A 21,738-nucleotide genomic window follows, 5' to 3' on the forward strand; every position below is an offset into this window, starting at 1 on the left:
AGATATATGATTTACTTAAACTCCGCAAGGTTTTTGTGATTGCGTTGATGTGACACAATGTTTTTTTAATTGCTTGACGCTTCATTGTGTACAGAACATACGCCAGATAGTGGAACGCAAAGTTCTTGGGATATCCAATACGAAACGATCGCAGGGATAACTAGTGCCAAACATTTCTTGGTCAGGTTTCTGTGATTGTGTCGATGTGAACACACACATACGTCAGACAACGCTTTTCTATTCCTTGACGCATCAATATGGACACACATGCGTCAGATGGCAATCGTATAGACATTGGGATATCTCTATTGGTGATTGTCTTTGGAAAAAATGCAATTCCTTGTCATGGTATGTGAATGGATAATTAACAAATTTCCATTTCAAGTAATTTCTATGTTGGATCGTCAATATTATCAAGATTTTTATTAGACTCCAAGTTTTTATATTAAAGTTTTATCATGAGTTTTTTCCATTTTAATGGAACTTATATATTTAAAAAATCCATCAAACTTTTATGTGGCTTAAAATTCTTAAGATTTTAAATTCAACACATAAGATTGTCACCTAATTACACGTCTTCTCATGGTTAACATTCGATTTTTAACGCAATGACGCGTGAACGTGGAATTGTTTAAAGAGTTGAATTATTAAAATCTCGAATTGATGCTCAAGAGAATCATATGGGACTTTTTTTTTTTTTGCTAATGTAAGAGTCGGACCTTCTAATTCATTAATAAAGTACAAAATTTACAACTGTCCACAAGGAGTTGTGGACGAAGGAAGAGACCCCAAACCTGATAGAGAACGAGCCCGAGGCAATAGCCCCTACCCCAAAAACCCAAAAACTAAACTCTTAAAATCGAAACAAAGAAGAAGCCTGCAGTGAAGGCAAAACAAATAGCCTCCCACCTGTGACCAAATCCTCCCGCCAAGAAGAGGAGCTTAAAAGCATCGCGCCAACTCCCAACCAAGCCGCCTTAAATGTCACTGTTGTTGAAGAGCCAGTTGGCCCTATCCGACGACAGAGGATTAATTTGCCTAGTGAAAAAGCGGAAAACTTACCCGCCAAGCCAGCCAACTTGCACGATCAATCGCAGCCATCAATCCGCCTCACTTGATCCGACGGCAGAAGTTCATAACGCATCGGAAAAAATTACTAAACTTTAGTGTGCGATGAGGGCGGTATTTTAGCTGACCCCACCACCACGTGTAGCCTACTGTATGGGATCGCTCCCAAAATGGAAACACCACTTACCGCTAGTGAGGCCTGCGATCACCGGAAAACATCCCCCGATCCGGTATAATGTTCTCGGGCAGAAAGTCCATGGTAATACGGCCGCCAATAGCAGTGGAAAGTATCGCGCTATAAGGAAGACCTCCTTTTGACCTTATGGACCTATTTACCCCTGTGGACCCACCAACTTGCTTGATCCATATGAACTGTAGATCCTCCTCGCGAAATCCTACGGTTGAGGTTGATATCGCTCCGATCAACATCGCCGAACATTAGCATGTGATTAGAGTGGTATTTCATCTGGCCCCACTGCCACGTGGTGTTCACTGAATGGGATCACTGCAAAAAAGGGAAAACTGCTTCCCGCTCACGAGGCTTGCGATCACCCCAAAACTACCCTGGCCATGGTATTTCGATCAAAGGCGAAAGATTCAGGTTTTCAGGGATGCCATGGGTTCCCAGCTTCCGATCGCTCACCATATTTGCTTTACCTGTTCCATTGTGAGAAGAGGCTTCCACTAGCATGCCTCAAACCCAGAGAAATAAAACTCCTGCTCTACAACCACTAAAAACCTGTTTGAGCGTAATACTCCGAACAACAAAGGCCTGCCGAAGCACATCACTCGCTGGATAATCAATTATGTACACTCTGCTAATCATAACACTTCTGAGTCATCTATGCTACCCTCCATGGCTCTACTCCAAAACACCAACCAATCTTCCTTAGCCTGATCGTGGCACTTTGATTTTAGCCTATGCTGAGGTAGCTCTTGCCATTTCATTGCGAACCTATTTTCTGTGCAGTTCACTCCTTGATTGGCCAAAAGATTCGCTAGTTTATTGGCTGATCTTCGCGCATGTTTAAAATTAACTATGCGGAGGCACATGAAGTGGTTGTGGATCTGTTGGAAGATCTGGATCAGCGTCCAGTTCCTTGAGGCCTTTTTCGACGCCATACCCAAACTGATTCTCTTGACCGAGTTAATGGTTAACTCAGAATCTTCTTCCACAATCACATTGTGTCGACTATCTTGAATCAGGAATTCTAAATATTGCTCCATAGCCATAACTTCTGCCATATTATTGGTGGCTCTCCCTAGGTGACCATGGAAAATGAATAGAATATCTCATTTTTTATCTCTTAAAACCCCGCCATGACCCACAGTACTCGGGTTCCCCTTTGAGGCACCATCAATATTGAATTTCAAAAAACCCTTTGGGGGGGTGCCGAAAATCAAGCTCAAAGTCTCTAATGAGAATTCCTTTCCAGGCCCTGGGGAATGAGACCCTGCAACCCTAGTTGACAGAGAATCCTCAATTCTAGAATCGAAGGTGGATTCTTAGGGAGATTTCAGACTATAGTACCCACTGTCTCCTAAAGATGTTTTAAGATCTGATCTAAAAGGTAAAGGGATGATTTATTTACATCCTTGAAGATTCTGTTATTCTTTTCTTTCCAAATATTCCAAATAATGAAGCTTGGCGTTAGAGCCCAGGCTGAGCCAAGGACTTCATTATTTGAAAAATTACTTCTCCACTTGTTTAGGGTGTTGATGATGCTCCCTTTGTCCCTATCTGACTATTGGAAAATGGTGGCAAAAGAATCCCACAACCTAGAGGTAAAGGTGTAGTTGTTGAGGAGGTGCTCCATTGTTTTTTCTTGAGCTTCACATAGCTGGAATCTAGAAGGCCCGAAAACACCCCTCCTCTAAATGTTATCCCAAGTCAAAATCTTCCTATGCTGGACCAACCACATGAAGAGTTTAATTTTCATTCAACCTTGATACCTCCATAGTCTTTTCCACGTTGTGTCCGGAGCCTGGGAGGCCAAACCAAGGAGAATGAATTTAGCTTCCCTAAGATTAAAGGTGCCCTCATTGTTGTTACCCCATCTCAGCCGGTCATTCCCTTCTGACACTAAAACTTTCCTTCGATCTAACTCTTGCATTAGCATTTCAGCTTTAGCTTTTAAGGGGTTGTCATCCCTATAATGAAATTTCCTTCATATTCTCCATTTTCCTATACTCTTGGTTTGCTCCCAGAAATCCTTAACCTTGTATAATCATTTAGCATCTGCCTCTACCTTAAGATCCTTCAATCCCTCTCTTAATAAAATGGGTTCTTGTTGCCATCTATCTTCCCAGAACAGAGCTAAGTTTCCCTCTCTAATTTCCCATAAGCCTTTATCTTGGACTAGTCCTCTATTATCCCAGGCCTTGTTCCAAATGTATGATCCATTAATATTTCCATCCATTCGTATATGGTCATTACTTTTATATGAGCTGGCATATTTTTCTTTCCAAATTATAGCCGACTGCGCCTTTGGTTCTCTTATCTAGCGCCACCATAATTTAGCCCCTAAAGCATTGCATAAAATTTCAGGATCATCCAAACCAAGACCCCCATGTTTTCTAGGTTTCCAGATTTTTTCCCAAGCTACCAAGGCCCATTTCTTCTTTTCTTCCTCCTTGCCCTAGAGAAAGTCTTTCTGTATGGTTCTGAATAGATGCAAGACTCCTTTAAGAGCAGGGAGAATGGAAAGCATGAAAACTAGGATTGATTGTAGAACAAATTTTGTGAGCACCAACCTGCCAACCAAGTTTAAGGACCTCATAGTCCATTTTCTTATTTTTTCTTGCAATTTATTAATCACCGGCTCCAAGATGCTCTTGTGTAATGGCTTAGCAGTTAGAGGAACCCCAAAATATTTTGAGGGGAGAGAATCCCTTTGAAAGCCCAAGTTTTTAGCAATGTTCCTCTAAATGGCAATATTAGTATTGAGGAAAAAAATCTTTGATTTGGAGAGATTAACTTCCATACCTAAAGCCCTGGCAAAGTCATTTAAAATTTGTTTGTATGCGAGAGCTTCTTTGACTGTGGGGATTCCTTGCAGCATGGCATCATCCACAAACTATTGATGCATCCAATCCTATCCCCTATCAGAAAGTTTGAGACCTTTGATCTTACCAACTTCTTTAGCATGATTGATAGACCGGCCCACTCCTTCCATCATGAGGATGAAGAGAAAGGGGGAGAGTGGGTTCCCCTCTCCAAGGCCTCTAGAAGGAAGAAAATTTTCAGAAGGAGAGCTATTGACTAGAATTGAGAAGCTAGAGGAAGTGACCAGGGCCAAGACCCATCTCACCTATTTATGATCAAACCCAAAAGCAATAAGAATTTTCCTGATATAATTCCAGTTCAATTTATCATAGGCCTTGGCAATGTCCAGTTGCATGATCATACCAGCCTTTCTATTGCTAGTCAGGGAGTGTACCACCTCATGTGCTTGAATAATATTATTAAGAATTTTCCTTCCTTCCACATACCCATATTGTTCCATAGAGACGAGGGTAGGAAGGAGAGGTTTGAGTCTATTGGCTACCACTTTTGAGATAATCTTGTAAACCACATTGCATAAAGGTATTGGTCTAAACTTGTTAGGAGTTTGGGCTGCCTCTTGTTTAGGGATTAGGGTGATGAAGGGGGAATTCAAAGCTTTCAAAATAGTTCTATTCATCCTAGAATCTTCTAGTACACGCAGAATATCTTGTTTTACAATATTCCAGCAAACCTTGAAGAAATCTACATTGAACCCATATGGGCCATGTGCTTTACTATTTTGCATTTCTTTGAGCACTTCACTGACCTCTTCTTCAGTTACTGGCTTGTTGAGGTTGAAATTGTCCTCTCTTGTCACCAACCTAGGTATATGTCTGGTGAAGTCCCTGACGGAGTTTTCTCTGTCATGACAAGTTTCCTTGGCTATGCCTCGAAAGTTCTTAACAAGAACCACTTCTATCTCTGTATGAGAGTTGTGAAGATTACCTCCCTCATCCTTGATCAATGAAATTTTGTTGTGCGCTCTGTTCACCATAATGGATCCGTGGAAAAATTTGGTATTGCGTTCTCCTTCTTTGAGCCATTTAACCCTAGATTTTTGCCTCCAAAATATTTCCTCCTGTTTGCATAAATTCTCCTAGTCTTGATTATATTTAGTAGCCTGATCATTTCTGGCTTCATCGGAGCCATCTATGATAAGGGCTTGGTTGAGTTCCTGCATTTTACCCTCCACAGCTTTTTTAGCCTAAAAAATATTGCCATATCTGTTCTTATTCCAATCTTTGAGTTGGAGCTTGATATGTTTAAGTCTTTTCTGAAGAAGGAACATTCTTGTGCCCTGAATGTTCAAATCCTCTGACCACCACTTGGCTATGTTTTTGGTGAAATCTGGATGGGAGAGCCAGATGTTTTCGAATCGAAAAGGTCTATTCCAGGGTGTACCAATACTCTGCACCTCCAGATGAACTCGCTAGTGATTAGAGCCTCAAAAGGGGAGAATTCTTGCTGATATTTCCTTGTAATTGAGCATAAGGTCTTCAGAGATCATGAATCCCACCTGAGACTTTCCTCGTCTTTTGTTGTTCCAAATAAATATACCATTACTTGTTACCATATCCACTAACTTCATAATATCTATAAGAGTCTGAAGCTTCAGACAGTCTTTGTTTAGAACTTTGGTTCCACCTTTTTTCTCCGAAAGTGATTTGATCATGTTAAAATCACCTCCCAATATCCATGGAATGCCTGAATATCTATCTCTGAGATTCTCCAGAGAATCTAGAAACTTGAGTTTACCCTCCAGTCTTTGGGGGCCATAAACATTTGTGACCATGTAGGTTTCCTTATCTCCTACAAGTTGTATGACCACTGATAAATACTATCTAGATGCCTCACCATCTAAAATGTCTATTTTTTTTTTGGATTCCAAAGGGTGAATATACCTCCTGTTGTATTCTCTGCTTTGACTTCCAGAAACTCATAACTATTGAGCCATTTGCTATGAATCTCTTTTATTTTTTGAATGGAACATTTGGTTTCCTGGATGAAGATCACAACCAATGCTGTTTGTTTCATTCTATTACTAATCAATCTCTGTTTTCTTTTACTAGCTAGACCTCTAATATTCCAAGAAGTAAACTTCATTATTAAATATTGGTAAAAGAGTAGCTAGTTAGGTCTTTCATCTTACCTGAGTCTATCATTAGCTTTCCACATTCCATCAATAGTTCATTCTGCCTTTTCTTGCCTCTTTTCTTTCCTGGGTTTTTGGGTGTTAAGCTTGGTGTGGTTTTCACCGTTTTTACCCCTTCGCTGCTCTGCTTTTCGTTGTTTCCTTACCTCTCTGGCCCTTTATTTTGGGTTTTCCATATAAATAATTGTTGGACTCTGTTGAACTCTTCTGGTGGTAAAGAGTCTATCCCTTCCTTGGTTCCTTGAATCAAGAAATCCTCCAAATCTAGATTTTCTTTCTCAAGAATCTCCTGAAGTTCTTGGTCCTCTGTCTCCATCTCACTTTGGGTCATCTCATGATCCATTTTTGTTTCTACATCACTCACCATCGTTTATGTCTGCTGATTTTTATCTGGTGTTTGTTCCCTGTCCTCTTCTATCCCTTCCTCCATTAAACCTTTTCCCTTCATCTGGTTTGCAGTTGTAATCCCTACTTCCTAATCGTATGTGACTTTCACTTTGGTTAGTTTGATTTTTTAATGGGTGCAGGCTGCGCCACCAGAGGAGTAAAGTCGATGGAATCGGACTATATTATGAATTGAATAGCTATGTGCATCATTAATTTTAGTGTATTTCGGAAGTATCTTGTATTTTAATATGAGGTAAACATTTACTTGGTTAAAAACAAAAATAGAACTAAACATAGAAGAAGATAAAATGAAATAAAATAGAGTAATTATCAACAATAAATTAGGATTACATGGAAAACTTATCAATAAATAAGGGTTACATGGAAAATTTAATAATGGGATGGAAATAATTAGTATTCCTTTTTAATTTAATAAGTAGGTGTATAGTAGGATTTAATATTCATTTAGTATTTTAAAATATTTTTAATATCAGTTAGACCTTAAAGGTTAAGATTTATCTCAAAATTATTTGTCTTTTTTTCTCTTTTAATTAAACCTATTAATTAAAAAAAAGATGTGATGTCAATATGTATCATATGAATGTGACTTGTGGTTTCTTGGTATTTGATATTATCGTATTAGTAACTCATGTTATTAACCCATAGTATTGTAGCACTCTATCTGAATCTTAGTAGTAATGTGGGGTGAATATAGTTTATTTTTAATGTATATTTTAACTTATATATTAATATTTTGATAATTAATAATAATAGCAATAATAATAATTTGAAATAAAGTTATATTTTATTAATATGCAAGTTTTTTTTAACTTAGCAATGTGTATCATGTGTATTAGGAGGTAAGTGTTTCAATGCCTACTTATGTTTACCAACAATTAAAAGGGCTAGTCGAGTAGACACATTGAAGGATATATTGTAAGTCAGTTGACTCCTGAATCGATAAAACCAACATCATGGCTCTGTAAAGTCAATGCAGATAGTTAAACTCTCATAATTTTCTCTTCATGACATGTATATGTTTGTCCTCGACTCTAGGTACTAGTTGAGATTAACTGTTGAGGATATATAATATAATTTTTTATTTGTTGGCTTTCCACTACTATATGTCTCTTTACTCTTGCTTGCATTACATATGATTATGTATTTTACTTGTTCCTTCCTACCAGTAACCAATGCATACTTTTCGTTAGATTGAAATATTGGTTCTGTTGTCAGTAGTGTTGGACCAAAGTATACAGAATATGCATGCATAAATGTTGGCTCTGGAAGCGATACAAGAGTGGTGGCAGATGAATATCAATAAACTTCTGAATAATTAAGTAAAGAACAACATATTATCCATTACATAGGCTAGGGCACACTTCATCATGGAAGCACATGAAAATTTTATTGAAGCATCTACATCTGAAATAAAGAAATACCTCGACCACATCACTAGTGTGACTCATAGAATCTGATGGCTGACTAAATCTGAAATTAACAAGCATAAGAAGAAAAAACATGCACAAGTGGGTGGAAGATATATTATACGACTTTTGAAAGGAACAAGCAATAGAAGAATGAACTTTTATTGAAAAAATTAAGATACAATTTTCTAATGATTTCGACAATAGTTTCTTTTATACTAGACCCGCTTTATTACAAAAATTCCTCCTCGACAGAGGAGTTGGACATATAGTCAAACATCGAAAATCCTTGCAAACACTAACAAACTCTGATTGAAGTAAGCAACAGGATAACAAGAATAAATTCCTTGAGACTTGGTATAGAAACACAAAAGAGGTGTGGGGTTACTTGTTAAGAAAATAAAAATGATAATGGGATTCACCCTCGTTGACCCAGAGTAAGTCAGGTTGGTGATGAGAGGGCTAATGATCTCTGAGAAATAAACAAGGAAAAAGAGAAAATTAAGACAAAATGTTCAGAGCATGAGAGAAATGACACATGGGACTCCTATGAAGGTGGAAGATAGCACCCAGATTTTAGAGGCATAACAACTCCTGCTCCAATAATTAATCCCTAGGATGCATGTAGACAATATGGAAGTTGGTGACTCCGAGCCAAAATTGTTGTGTTTCTCGATCACTAAATATCCACTTTAATTATCATATAATTGCTCCAATAAATACTTCATATTAATTTAGAACCATCCATAACTTGGTATACAAGAGATGATCACGGAAATTTGAGAGATAAACTTGAAATTAAAATTATTGTAGTAAACAAAACTTGGATAGACCTTAAAGAAAATGAATATATGGGTAGCACATGGTTAACCACGATCAAACACAACCAGCCATGGCCATCCATGCTCAAGTGTACTCAACCATAGATAATATGGACAACCATGTGTAGGATGGTAAATTATGGTCAACCAAACGCAAACAAGATCAAACCATGTCCAATAATGGTCTGTATGGTCAACATGCTTAATTATGGTAAACCATGTCCAATAATGGTCTGTATGGTCAACATGCTTAATTATGGTAAACCATGTCCAATAATGGTATACATGGTCAACATGCTTAATTATGGTAAACCATGTCTAATAATGGTCTACATGGTCAACATGCTTAATTATGTTAAATCCTGTACAACTATGGTCAATATGGTTAAACATGATCAACCATAGTCAACATGGTCATCATTATAAGCCATGGTTGACCACAATAGTCTATAGTTAAATATTAGTAATCTTTGTCAACCATGTATGCCCATAGTTAAATAATCTCAAACATGATGAAATATGGTAAATAAGCTCAACCACAGTCAAGCAATGTCAACATGTCCAATCATGGTCAAAATTGTTCAATATAGTAAAATAAGCTCATCTTTGGTCAACCATGTTCGCCAAGGGTCAACCCTAATCAACCATAGTAGGCTAGGAACAACATGGAAAATCACCATGAACCATCACCAAATATGATCAACCATGTTAAACCAACATGGTCAACCCATGGATAACTATGTTTAACATGGATTACCTGGTCACCTATAGTGTCTCTAGCCAATCATAATCAAACATGGTCTCTTTGGTCAACATGTTCATTCACATTGAACAATAATCATTCATAGTCAATTATAGTTCAATAACTACAACCCTGACCAATCATAACTTCTCGGTAGTTAACCATAGTCAACAAAGGTAATCCATGGGATAGATGGTGAACTATGGTAAAAGCAAGCTTAACCATTTTCATCCATATTAACCATGGTGACCTATGTTCAACCAAAATAAAAAATACGAAATATGGTTAACCATGATCTAACATGATCAATTATAATCTACCATAAAAACCTTTAGTTTAATGTAGATAGCCACACTTGCTCACAATCAACCATTTTTCTCATCATAATCCACCCTTCTCAACAATAAATTTACTATATCCAACCATAGTAAATGAAGTTCAATGATAGACATGACGATGATTCATCAAGCATAGTCAACAATAGCCAACATGGTTAACATGGCCAAACATTTTCAACCTAGGTAAACATGGTCAAACATTTGTTCAATAATGGTAAAAATGGTTAGCTATGTTTAACCATGGTTATCGATGGTCAACCATGATTTACTAATCCTCCCCATGCACATTAGACATCAACTAAAAAAAGTTGTTAATATATCCAAATTGGGATCATTTTTCACCTTTTATAAGCCAATTAATGACATTAATTTTAAAATGTGGAAAATGATGTCAATTCCTAACGTAATTGTGCTCATTACATCGATACACATTCTACAACCCAATATGAGGTACATCTCTAATTCCTTTAGTGCTCAACCTTAATTTGGTACATGTTTTCTTTTTAAATAAAAATAAAATTACTATAAATAAAAAAACAATGTCAGCTATAATAAAAGCATAATGAACAAAATATCAATAATCCTATTGTCAATATGATTGTTGGGTTAAAATGTGTGTGTGTGTGTGTGTGTGTAACTTTGCTAAACAATTTGAATATCCATGTTAGCTAATATATTTCAATATAGGATTGATATATGTGACACCCCATGGATGCTTTATGATTTTTTGTCATTTTTTGAATCTTTACTTTTCATTTTTACTGTTTCTTTTATGAACTTAACTAATTGTGGTCTAGAAGAAGGATTACTAAATGTTGTAACTCGGAAATGATTGAAAAAGGATGATTTGAGTATTAAAAGAAAACTTTTAAAATATATCATAAATAAATAAAATTTCTCTAGACGGTTGGGTCGGTCAGAAACTCTCTTCTTTCCTAGAAAAAGGATGGTTCCAAGGAAGGACAATTTTTTTGGGAAGGAAAGAGCCTGAGAAGCGAGAGAGAGAGAGACAAAAATAAAAATGAAAGCCTCACAGAGGATGTTGTGATGGTGATTAAGACATTGTAAAGTCTTAAGGGGTTCTTGAGCTGGAATTTGAGCTAGTGGAACCCTTAAGAAAATCCTGTTTGTCTGAACTAGACCATGTGGTCTTGAGGTTTGGAAGCTGGATAACTATGGGATTACAGCTACACTATCTGGATGAGTGGAAGCTTGGGGGGAGACTGGATGTTATTGCCATCCTCACGGTCGGGTGGAGAGACTTCATGATTACTTTTGCATTGCAAACATAAGACTATAAGTATCATTATATGAATGCATTTTTTTAATTCTAAATGGCATTCATGACTATATGAGTCTGGAAAGAAAATGGAACTTTATCTGTGTTATTTATTGGAAAAAGGAATTAAAGAATGTGAATGAGAACTCAAACTGAATTCCAAAAGAGGGTAGAATAATAGTTCTATAGAGTTGTATTAAACTATCTGAATAATGAAAATAAATATAAGTTTGTTTCTTTTATATTAATATAAAAGAGAAATGGAATGGATAAAACCCTAGTTACAAGAGAAAATTGTTATATATTTATTCCAGAGAAATTTCAATATAAAACATAATATAATTTTGAACAATTACAAAAAATAAGGGTGTTGTCGTATGAGGGTTCTGGTTAGGCTTGAGTTAATAGGTTGGGAAGCCTATCGAGGACAATCCAGAACCATGGCGTAACCATGCAACACCTCTAGGAAACAATGAACCGACAATGAGGTCAGTCCACCTTGAAACCAGGCATTTAAGTACTTGCAAAAAATTGAAGGAAAAACACCTAAAGAATCATATGCAAACAAGAAGCAAAACAAAACTAATTATGTCGACCTAAGGGATTTGGAGCTAAAGCACCAAATGTAATGGATGAATACCCTAAAACAGTAACAATATGAATATCTAACAGAATGAGAAAACCCTTAGCTGTGTATTTCAAATTTTAGAAATGAAATCGAAGGACTCTAGTGGAAATCTCTAAATAACCGACTGTGGATAAACATACAAATGTCGGCAGACTTTAAAATTATCTGTAACCAAAGTCTATACACAAAACAAATAAGCGAACAAATTCCAGTGCTTAATTCACAAAACAAACACTGATAAATAATAGATAACGATTGGATGCCGAAATATTTAGACTTACATATACCCGTAAATGTCAAATAAACAAAAAAAAAGCTAGTGTTGTAACCCAATTAGGGTTTTTCCAATATATTCATAAATTACATGAACATAGTATGCAAGGAACTGAAGTAAACCATTATAATTGACAATATAAAGTTTTGTCTAGGCCCTAGGGCATTCCAGTCAGTTAGAGATACAAAATATTGAGCACCTTAAGATTAGCATTTCTCATAATATCCATAATTCCATTGAGAAAGTTGAAGGAAAATAACATGGAGGAAAACAAGAGGTGGATGAGAAGCAACTTGGCACAATGTTTTGAGCAAAAGCACAGAGATTGACATAGGGAATACCTATTAAACAAAGTTCATATTTTATTTAATTCTCAGAAATTAGACTTCTATCAATTTGAAAAGAACTTACAAAGTATTTTAATGAAACAAATTACTTGAAAAATACCCAAAACGCATATGATTTGACGATGTCAAACAACAAAGAAGAAAAAAAAGTAATCAATCATTTCACTTAATTAAAAAAACTTGCAAGTGAGGAAGAATTAAGGGGCGGAGATATGGGTGACATAACCGTGCTTAGAGAGTGTTATAGTCACCAACTGCAATGGTACTCCTAGTGAAGGACTCTGACCTGCAAGTCATATCCCGACTAAGTTCATTTGGGTGTTGTAGAATCCTACAAGGAACAAATTTTCAAGAAAATAAACTGGAGAGGAAGGAGAGTAAGTCTTACTGGTCACCATAAGGGTGTTCCAGCAAAAAAACCTGCACATGGCTTGTTACCCTATTACAGACCTACAAAACCCTAACGACGGATGAGAAAATGAGAGGAAGCCTCGAGAATCCAGGAGAGGGAGGTTACCTCATTATTTTATACCTTCATCCTAGCCGTCGAATGAAGTGACCCAGTTGGATGATGGATGTACGCTATATGGTTAGGGGATAAATTAAATTACAATACAATGTTTGTAGGATGTTAAAAGGATCAATCCCGAAATCCATAAAGCATTGAAATTGAAAAATATAATATAAGTATGTTATCCACCACATGCTAAACCTTAGAACATAGTAAATATATATACATATATGTTATGTGGTGTGGATAAGTCGTAATGTGTGACGATTAAGATAAGTTCTACTAAATGACCCATGAATAAGTTGTGCTATGAACCATATGTAATCTCTTTAATACATGTTAAGTACATGTGTAAGTAAATAAATAGTTTTTATTTTTATTTTTGGTGATAAGTGTTACAAGTGGTATCAAATCTCTGTTTCAACACTATGGCCAAGAGGGTAACTAAGATGTCAAAAAAAATGTGATTGTGCACATATTATGAAACATGATGCGTAGAGGGATTGAACCTCGAATAGGATCCAATGTACCTTATATGGAGACCAATCCGGAGATGTGGGTCAAGTTGGGAGAGGAATCTTGGCAAGAGAATGTAACATTTTTGGAAATGATCCAACAAATACAGATTGAGATGACCAACTTAAGAGATAAGAATGAAAGGATGAGGGAGGAGCAAGAAATAATCTTCAAAATTTTGTCAAACATATAGAATAAATGGGGACCCAACCTATGTGATAGAATGGAAATCATACAGAAACACTTCAACACAGAGAATATAATAAGGAATCATATGAGGGATGCAATGATGGAGAGGATAAATCTGACAATGTCTCAGGTGATAGGGGAGCTAAAAAGTAGAAAGTTGAACTTCAAGGGGAGTTCAAGAAGATAAAACCCCCAATATTTGATGGTGAAGTTGAAGAAGTAGCTCAGGATTTTCTTATCAATATGAATAAATATTTTCAATTATATGAATATGATAATAATTTGAAATCTAGGTTGGTGATTCACTAGTTGTATAGTAGAGCTACTCTGTGGTGGGAAGAGGTCAAAATTATTTGGGAAATTTAAGAACAACAGATAACATGGAATGGATTTCAGAAACATTTTAAAGATAAATATCTAACTGAACGCTTGTATGATGAAAAAGAAAAGGAGGTCCATGACTTGAGACTGATACAACTGACAATGGATGCATTCGTCACCAAATTTACATCTTTGCTTAGATATGTTTCATACCTTTGGGAGGAGAAAGCTAAGATACAACTTTTCATTAGCAGTCTGTCCATTTTTATAAAGGATAAATTGGAGTTTGACTACCCAAAGATAATGGACAAAGATATCGGGAAGGTTTGTATTTGCTACCAACAAATGAAACAAAAAGGGGAAGGCATGAGAAGTGGGTTGAATAGAAAGGTTAAAAACAAATTCCAAAACCTTCGAGGGGAAAAAGTAACTAATGGAAAGAATATGAACAAGAAACCATAGTCCAAAATGGTTAGAAGAAATGAAGTCCAAAATGAACTCAACCAATCAGAGGTGGCAATTTGACCGAATCCTAGTCAACAATAAAAACCCCGTTTGCAGTATTGGGGTCGTGGAGAGCCCCAGTATTATAAGAATTGTCCTCACCACACCTACACCAAACAAGTTTCTAATATTCAAGAAGCCTACACATTAGGGGAAGTGTCTAGGAGCATTCAATGGACTAATGCAGTTTATACGATAACCAAGCCGAATACAAACCTACAATGATAAAAATTGAATGTAATATATCTGAACATTTTGATTCTATTTTAATTGACCTAGATGTGTTAGCACTTTGTAATTTTTTGAGATTGTAGAAGAAAATCACAAAGTTAACCACAAACCACTTTGGAAGTTGGGATCTAGCCCTACCAACTTCAGAGAGGGCTTTCTCTTTGAGTTTTAACATTGTTGTATTGAGATATTAGGCTAATTATGAGGGTTGGGAGTTTGATTTATGAATTGTTTTGTTTGGATAGCAAGAGAAGAGCCATTGGGCAATGGAGTCTACAAAATTAACAGGGATCTATCTCAGATTTGCAAAGAAGTTTCAAAGGGAAAGGTATCTCAACAAACTGGATCCTTTATATTAAAATGAAATGGAGTGGAGGAAAAGATATAAGTTCAATAGAAGTTAAAGAGCAATTAAGAATTCCTTAACATGATATCATACGGAAAAATTGAAATTATCTACACTTATATTCAAAGTGTAATTTTCAACAAATTATGTTCATCAACTTTTTGTGAGATAATTTAGTTTTAAGAAAACAGAAACATGGAAACAATGGAATAACACATAGAGAATGAGAGGAGCACTTCATCAAATAGTACAACACATGAATATTGTGAACAATGTCATTTTTATTACTTATAAGTCCATTGAGGCTTGAAAAACCTAAAATAGCATTCTTCTATACAAAAGCCCACCCATCTAGCTTCAAATGATGAAGTATTTATACAAATCCTAATCTAAAATATCTTGAAAAATATCAAGATTTGTTACGAATATCTATAGAAATATCTTCAAATAGAATTCAATAATTTATTACAAAAAAGTATAAAAATAGACTAAATTGTTTAAAAAGTATGAGTTTCCTAAGTGTTGATGTTGTTTCTGGGAGTTTTGGTAGTGACTAGGCCTTTAAATGAACAATGATGTTCATCTTGATGGAATATGTGACTCATTATCCCATTATTCCAGTGTGTTCTATTTAATGACTTTTGTGTTGAATATGAGATGTTGTTTATCTTGTTGTCCTCTGTTCTTTTGCTGCTAAAAACACGTTGAAAGCATCATCATTGTCCTTTGTCCTTTACATCCTTTGTTGTTTCAATTTTAACAATTTCCCCTTTTTATTAAATTTAATTGTTGTTGTTTATTGAATAATCATGGTAATACGAGACTTAATTTTAATCAGGGAAGAGGCAATAATCTTCAGTAAATACATAAACACAGCAAAGCGCGCTGATTCTTTCACATTGTGAATGGATGCATGTGGAGTGTCCATGTGGAAGCTGAGGACTGGAGATAAACATATATACTCTGGAAATAGTGAATGTCCATGGCTGGGTTGGGACATTGTGAATGGAGATCGGGAGCTGGCGTGAAGGTGGGGTCGGGATCAGGCGGGAGGAGGTATGTGGAAAAATAGAAGTGGAGGAGGAGGAACAAGAACGTGGTGTGTGAACATTGGTATGGGAGTAGGTGGTCAAGAGGGACAAGGGTTGGTGTTTTCAGGGGAGGGTAGGAGCGATTAATAGTGTGCGGGGCGTGGGGGGGTGGGGCGAAATTGTGACGGAAGGACACATAGTGGCGGGAAAACCACTTTTTAGACTGCCCCTTCATTATTAAAGAGAAATATAGTGAGGGGGTCTGAAAAGGCTTTAGAGACATGAAATTAAAATGGGATCATGATCAGGTGCGAGGAGGTTTGCGACGTTTAACATGGGTGGAACTGACATACTTTTAATTACAATTTATAACATATCGCATCTAGCGAGGGGCACATGGGAGTGGAATGATAGACACAGACTTGAAATCCCTTTCAGATCCAATACATAACTTATTGCATGCACCTGACCTTTGCCTGATCACAATTGCATTATGGAGGGGACACGCAGGGTTTGTTAACTTGCTGTGTGAAACATGCGATTACAATCGTACAACCACAATCAGTGAAGGGAAGAGTTTTGGGGACGAGATAGTATTGAAACTTGGAACATAGCGACACGTGGCTTGCGGGCCCAGTTTATGCTTCAGAGGTGGTGGGTTATATATAATGCAATATATATAATAAAACGAATGGATCATGGTTTATGATATTAAAATATACAAAGGGGAGCATGGTTAGAGTTTGGTAATTAGAGTAAAGAAATGGAAATGCAGCTAGAGTTAATGGAAAATTAAAGAAATGGGATGCGACTGTATTTTGGGATTCATAATAAACTGAGGAAAAATGGAGAAAGGCTAGAGTATATGGAATTTTAAATAAACGGAGGGAAAATGGATTTAAGATTAGAGTTTTGGAATTATTATCATAACATAGGGATAATGGATTACGACTAGATTTATGAATGAATAGAGAAGAAAGAGTCCCCAAGCCTTTATCTGATTTTGAATTGAAAGCTTCATTCTCACCTATCATTTAATCTAGGGATCATATTTGAGCATAGGATATACCATTGGAAAGCTGCTTCTGAGCACTTTCTAGTGAAAACACATGCAGTCTGATCTAATCCAAACATTGTCATGCAAAAATTATCCTCAAATCTTAGTACTTAGTGTCACTTTACAAATAATTTGCAGGATGAAATATTATTTACAACATCTCAAACATAATAGTGATCATCTACAATGAAGCAACCTTATAAAAATTATAGGACCCTAGAAATATGCAATCCTGAGTTACATCAGTAAAAAATTAATAGAATTGTGTAAACTAAAAAAAATGAGATTTAAAAACCCTTGGTTAGTGTAATTGGCTACTAGAGCTGAGTAAAGGGTGGTTGCTAAAGTGCAAAACTGTGCTCTTGGGTTAGCCGGGCAACAAATTGTAGAAGAATTAAACATATTATCTTTAGGGGCATATGATGTATTAATCAGACTGGATTTGTTAGAGAAACATTGAAGATTGGTAAATTAAACGGATAAAACTGTAAGTTTCATTGATGAGAATGGCAAAAGATAAGAAATCCAAGGAATAAAAAGAGCTATTAAATTACGACCTATGACTAACTAGGAAAATGTATTTTGAAAGGTTGTCAAATCTATGCTGTTCAAGTAGGTTATACAAAATATAAAGATCAAATAACCTCCTTGAAAGATGCACCAGTTATTCGAGAGTTTATTGATGTTTTTCCATAGGAAATACCTGGGTTGCCACGTAAGCAGGATATTGATTTCACCATAGAATTAATTATGGTAGTGACCCCCGTCTCAAGAACTTTGTATCGTATGAGTATACCTGAATTAAAAAACAAAACTTTAAATGAAGTTGTAAGAACTTCTTGATAAAGGTTATATACACCCAAGTGTGTCACCTTGCACATCCCTTGTATTATTTGTAAGGAAAAAGGATGGTACGTTGCAATTATGAATTGACTATAGATAGCTAAACAAACTTACTATAAAAAATAAATACCCTTTACCAAGGATTGATGATTTTTTTGATCAGGTTAAAGGGGAAAGGGTGTTTTTGAAGATTGATTTACGATCGGGGTATTATTAAATATGAATTGAAGAGCAAAACATATGTAAGACAATGTTTTTGACTCGGTATGGTCACTATGAATTCGTGGTGTTACCCTTTGCACTCCCCAATGCTCCCACAACGTTTATGAGTTTGATGAATGATATATTCCATCCTTATTTAGACAAAAATAATGTCGTTGATGATATTATGATCTACTCTAAAGATTGGGAGGACCATTAAAAACATTTAAGAATCGTACTACAAACTTTACGTGAGAACCATCTATACACTAAATATAATAAGTGTGATTTCTATAAGGATCAAATTTAGTATTTGGGAGACATTATATCCCCATAAGTGATAGCAGTGGATCACGAGAAGATCAAAACAGTGATGGAATGGTCTTTCCCAAAAAATGTTGAAGAGATTCGGTCCTTCATGGGTTTAGCCACATATTATCGTTGGTTTATTGAGGGGTTTTCTAAAACCACATATCCTATTTTCCCCCCGCAAAAGCAAGGCAAATATTTCAAGTGTACAATGGAGTGTCAACAAAGTTTTGAACACTTGAAGCAATTACTGACCTATGATCCTATTTTAAAAGTAGCATATCTAAGAAAGGATTTTTCTCTGTGCACAAATGGTTGCAAGGAATTTGTCAGGGGGATGTTGATCCAGGATGGAAGAGTGATAGCATATGAATCCGACAAATTGAAGGATCATGAACAACAATATACTGCCTATGATTTGGAGTTAACTATGGTGGTGCACACTTTACAGGTATGGCGACATTATCTATTGGGAAATAAATTATTTTTAATGAATGATCATAGTAGTTTAATGAATTTAATTAGCTAGCCACATTTAAATTCTCACCAAGCTAGATGGAGTGCTCTTTTAAGTGAATTTTACGTCGACATAAAACATCTCAAGGGAAAGGAGAACCGAGTGGCCGATGCATTGAGTAGGAATCTATAATGCATATATGAAATTTAGTATAGTGAGGTGGAACTAAAATTCTTTGAGAAAATTAAAGAAGTTGCCCATAATAACCTTGAATATATTTTTTTATAGCAACAAGCTAGTCAACCGAAGAACTTGAGTAAGCAATATGATTATGGCCTAAATGGTGTCAGGCTACTAACCTTTGATGGTAGGATATATGTTCCTTACCATAATTATGTTAAGCAATTCATGTTGGATGAGTTCAATAAAATCCCGTATACTGCTCACCCCAGATATTGAAAATTGTTTTCTGTAATTAAAAATATTCTTTTTTCCAGGAATGAGGAGAGACATTACTGAATACTTTGCTAAATGTTAGAGTGGAAAAAATTTAAAGTCGAACATTCACATCCTATTGGATTGCTCCATCCCATACCCATTCCTGAATGGAAATGGGATATGATTACTCTAGATTTACTAGGGGACTGCCCAAATCAAGGAAATTGAATGAATCCATCATGGTAGTGGTGCATAACTTAAGAAAAAAATCATTTTATATTGGTTAAATCCATGTAAAAAATAATTGAAATTTTCTATATATTTATGAGGGAGATATTTCAGATACATGCTATACCAAATGTGGTGATTTCGAATAGGGATGTGAAATTTACCTCTGATTTTTGGAAATCGCTTTTTACTGGACTGAGAACTCAAATCTAGTTCAACAATGTGCATGACCTCCAGACTGATGGGAAGATTGAGCAGGTGAATCAGGTGTTGGAGGACATGTTAAGAATGTACATGATGCAACAACCATGTAAGTCGAAGGAGTACCTCCACCTAGTTGAATTTGATTACAATAATAGCTACCATGAATCCTTAGGAATGAGTCCCTTTGAAGAGCTATATGGGAGAAAATGCACAGTGCCAACCGATTGGAATAATCTTGAAGATAAGATGTTATTAGGTCTCGAAATGCATTCTGACATGGAACATACAGTAAAGAAAGTACATCAAAATTTAAAGGCTGCCCAAGATAGGAAGAAGACTTATGCATACAAGAAAAGGACCTCCAGAGAGTTTCATGTAGGATACCTTGTTTACGTATGAATGAATCCTAATAAAAGAACCTTACAATGAGGTGGATGTGTGCAGTTAGCACCCCGATACTATGGTCCTTTCAAGATTTTAGAATAATTTGGTGAGTGGCATATAGACTAGCACTACCCGATCACATCAGGGTTCATTATGTGTTTCATGTGTAATTATTAAAGAATACATTTATGATCCTAGACATATGATTAGTTCGTAGGGCATGCAGGTAACATATAAGTTGTGAATTTAAATTAGATAATACTAATAGTAACTGGTATAAGTAATGACACATTGAAATTTTGGATGCAGGTCAAACCAGATGGAGAACTACTGGTGGAACCTATGTGCATTCTCGACCAAAGAGAAACATTGCTATGGAGGTGATCTATCACCCATGTTAAAGTGCAATGGAAGCACTTCAGCCCAGATGAGGCCACCCAGGAAGATAAGGAATTCATGCGACAAGCCTACCCAAACATGGTTAAGAAATTTGAGTTAGTTAGCGAGGACAATGTTTTTCTCGAGGGGGGGAACATTTGACACCCCATTGATACTTTATAAATTTATATCATTGTTTTAATATTTACTTTTCACTTTTACTATTTATTTGATGAACTTAACTAATTGTGGTGTAGAAGAATGATTAATGAATGCTGTGACTCAGAAATGATTGAAAAAATAAGTTTTTAGTATTAAAAGAGAACTTTTAAAATATATAATAAATAAATAAAAATTCTCCAGATAGTTAGGTCATTTGGAAGCTCTCTTCTTTCCTAGGAAAAGGATGGTTCCAAAGAAGGAATATATTTTTGGGATGGAAAGAGCCCGAGGAGCAAGAGAGAGAGAGAGAGAAAAAGAAAAATGAAAGCTTGACACATGATGTTGTGCAAGTGAGTAGGACAATACAAGTATTAAGGAGTTCTTGAGTTGGAATTTGAGCCACTGGGACCATTAAAACAAATACTGTGAGTTAAAACTCTGAACTAGCCTAGGTGCTCTTGAAGTTAGTGTTGGAAATAATACTAAGAAGGGGGGTGAATCAATATTATCAGATTAATAAATTTATTTCCCAAAGAGATTTGTATATGGTACTTCAGCTAAGTGAACTAGCGTGTACACGTGACTCTACTTAAAGAAACCAATGCATATGTAGATAACTTTTGGTTTACCCAATTTATCATGCATTGAACTTTAACCAGTATATCAGAGATTTATTAGACAGTGTAGTGAAAGCAGAATAAAGCATTACAAATAAGAAACACACATGAACACCAATATATAAGGTGGAAACCCAATGTGGGTGAAAACCACCTACTGCTGTCATCTTTGTCTTCTTTGTAATAAGAAAATATGTTTACAACATTGTACTAGTGTAGATTCATACCAGTACACAAGCTTCTATCTACAGAAGGTTGCTACCTTCTCTCATTTTGTAGCTTCTACTAGAAAGGAGCTACAA

This window comes from Pinus tabuliformis, chromosome 2_2 (assembly GCF_031772625.1).
Source record: "Pinus tabuliformis cultivar Carrire ecotype Pingquan chromosome 2_2, CPIR1, whole genome shotgun sequence".
Taxonomy (NCBI): Eukaryota; Viridiplantae; Streptophyta; class Pinopsida; order Pinales; family Pinaceae; genus Pinus; species Pinus tabuliformis.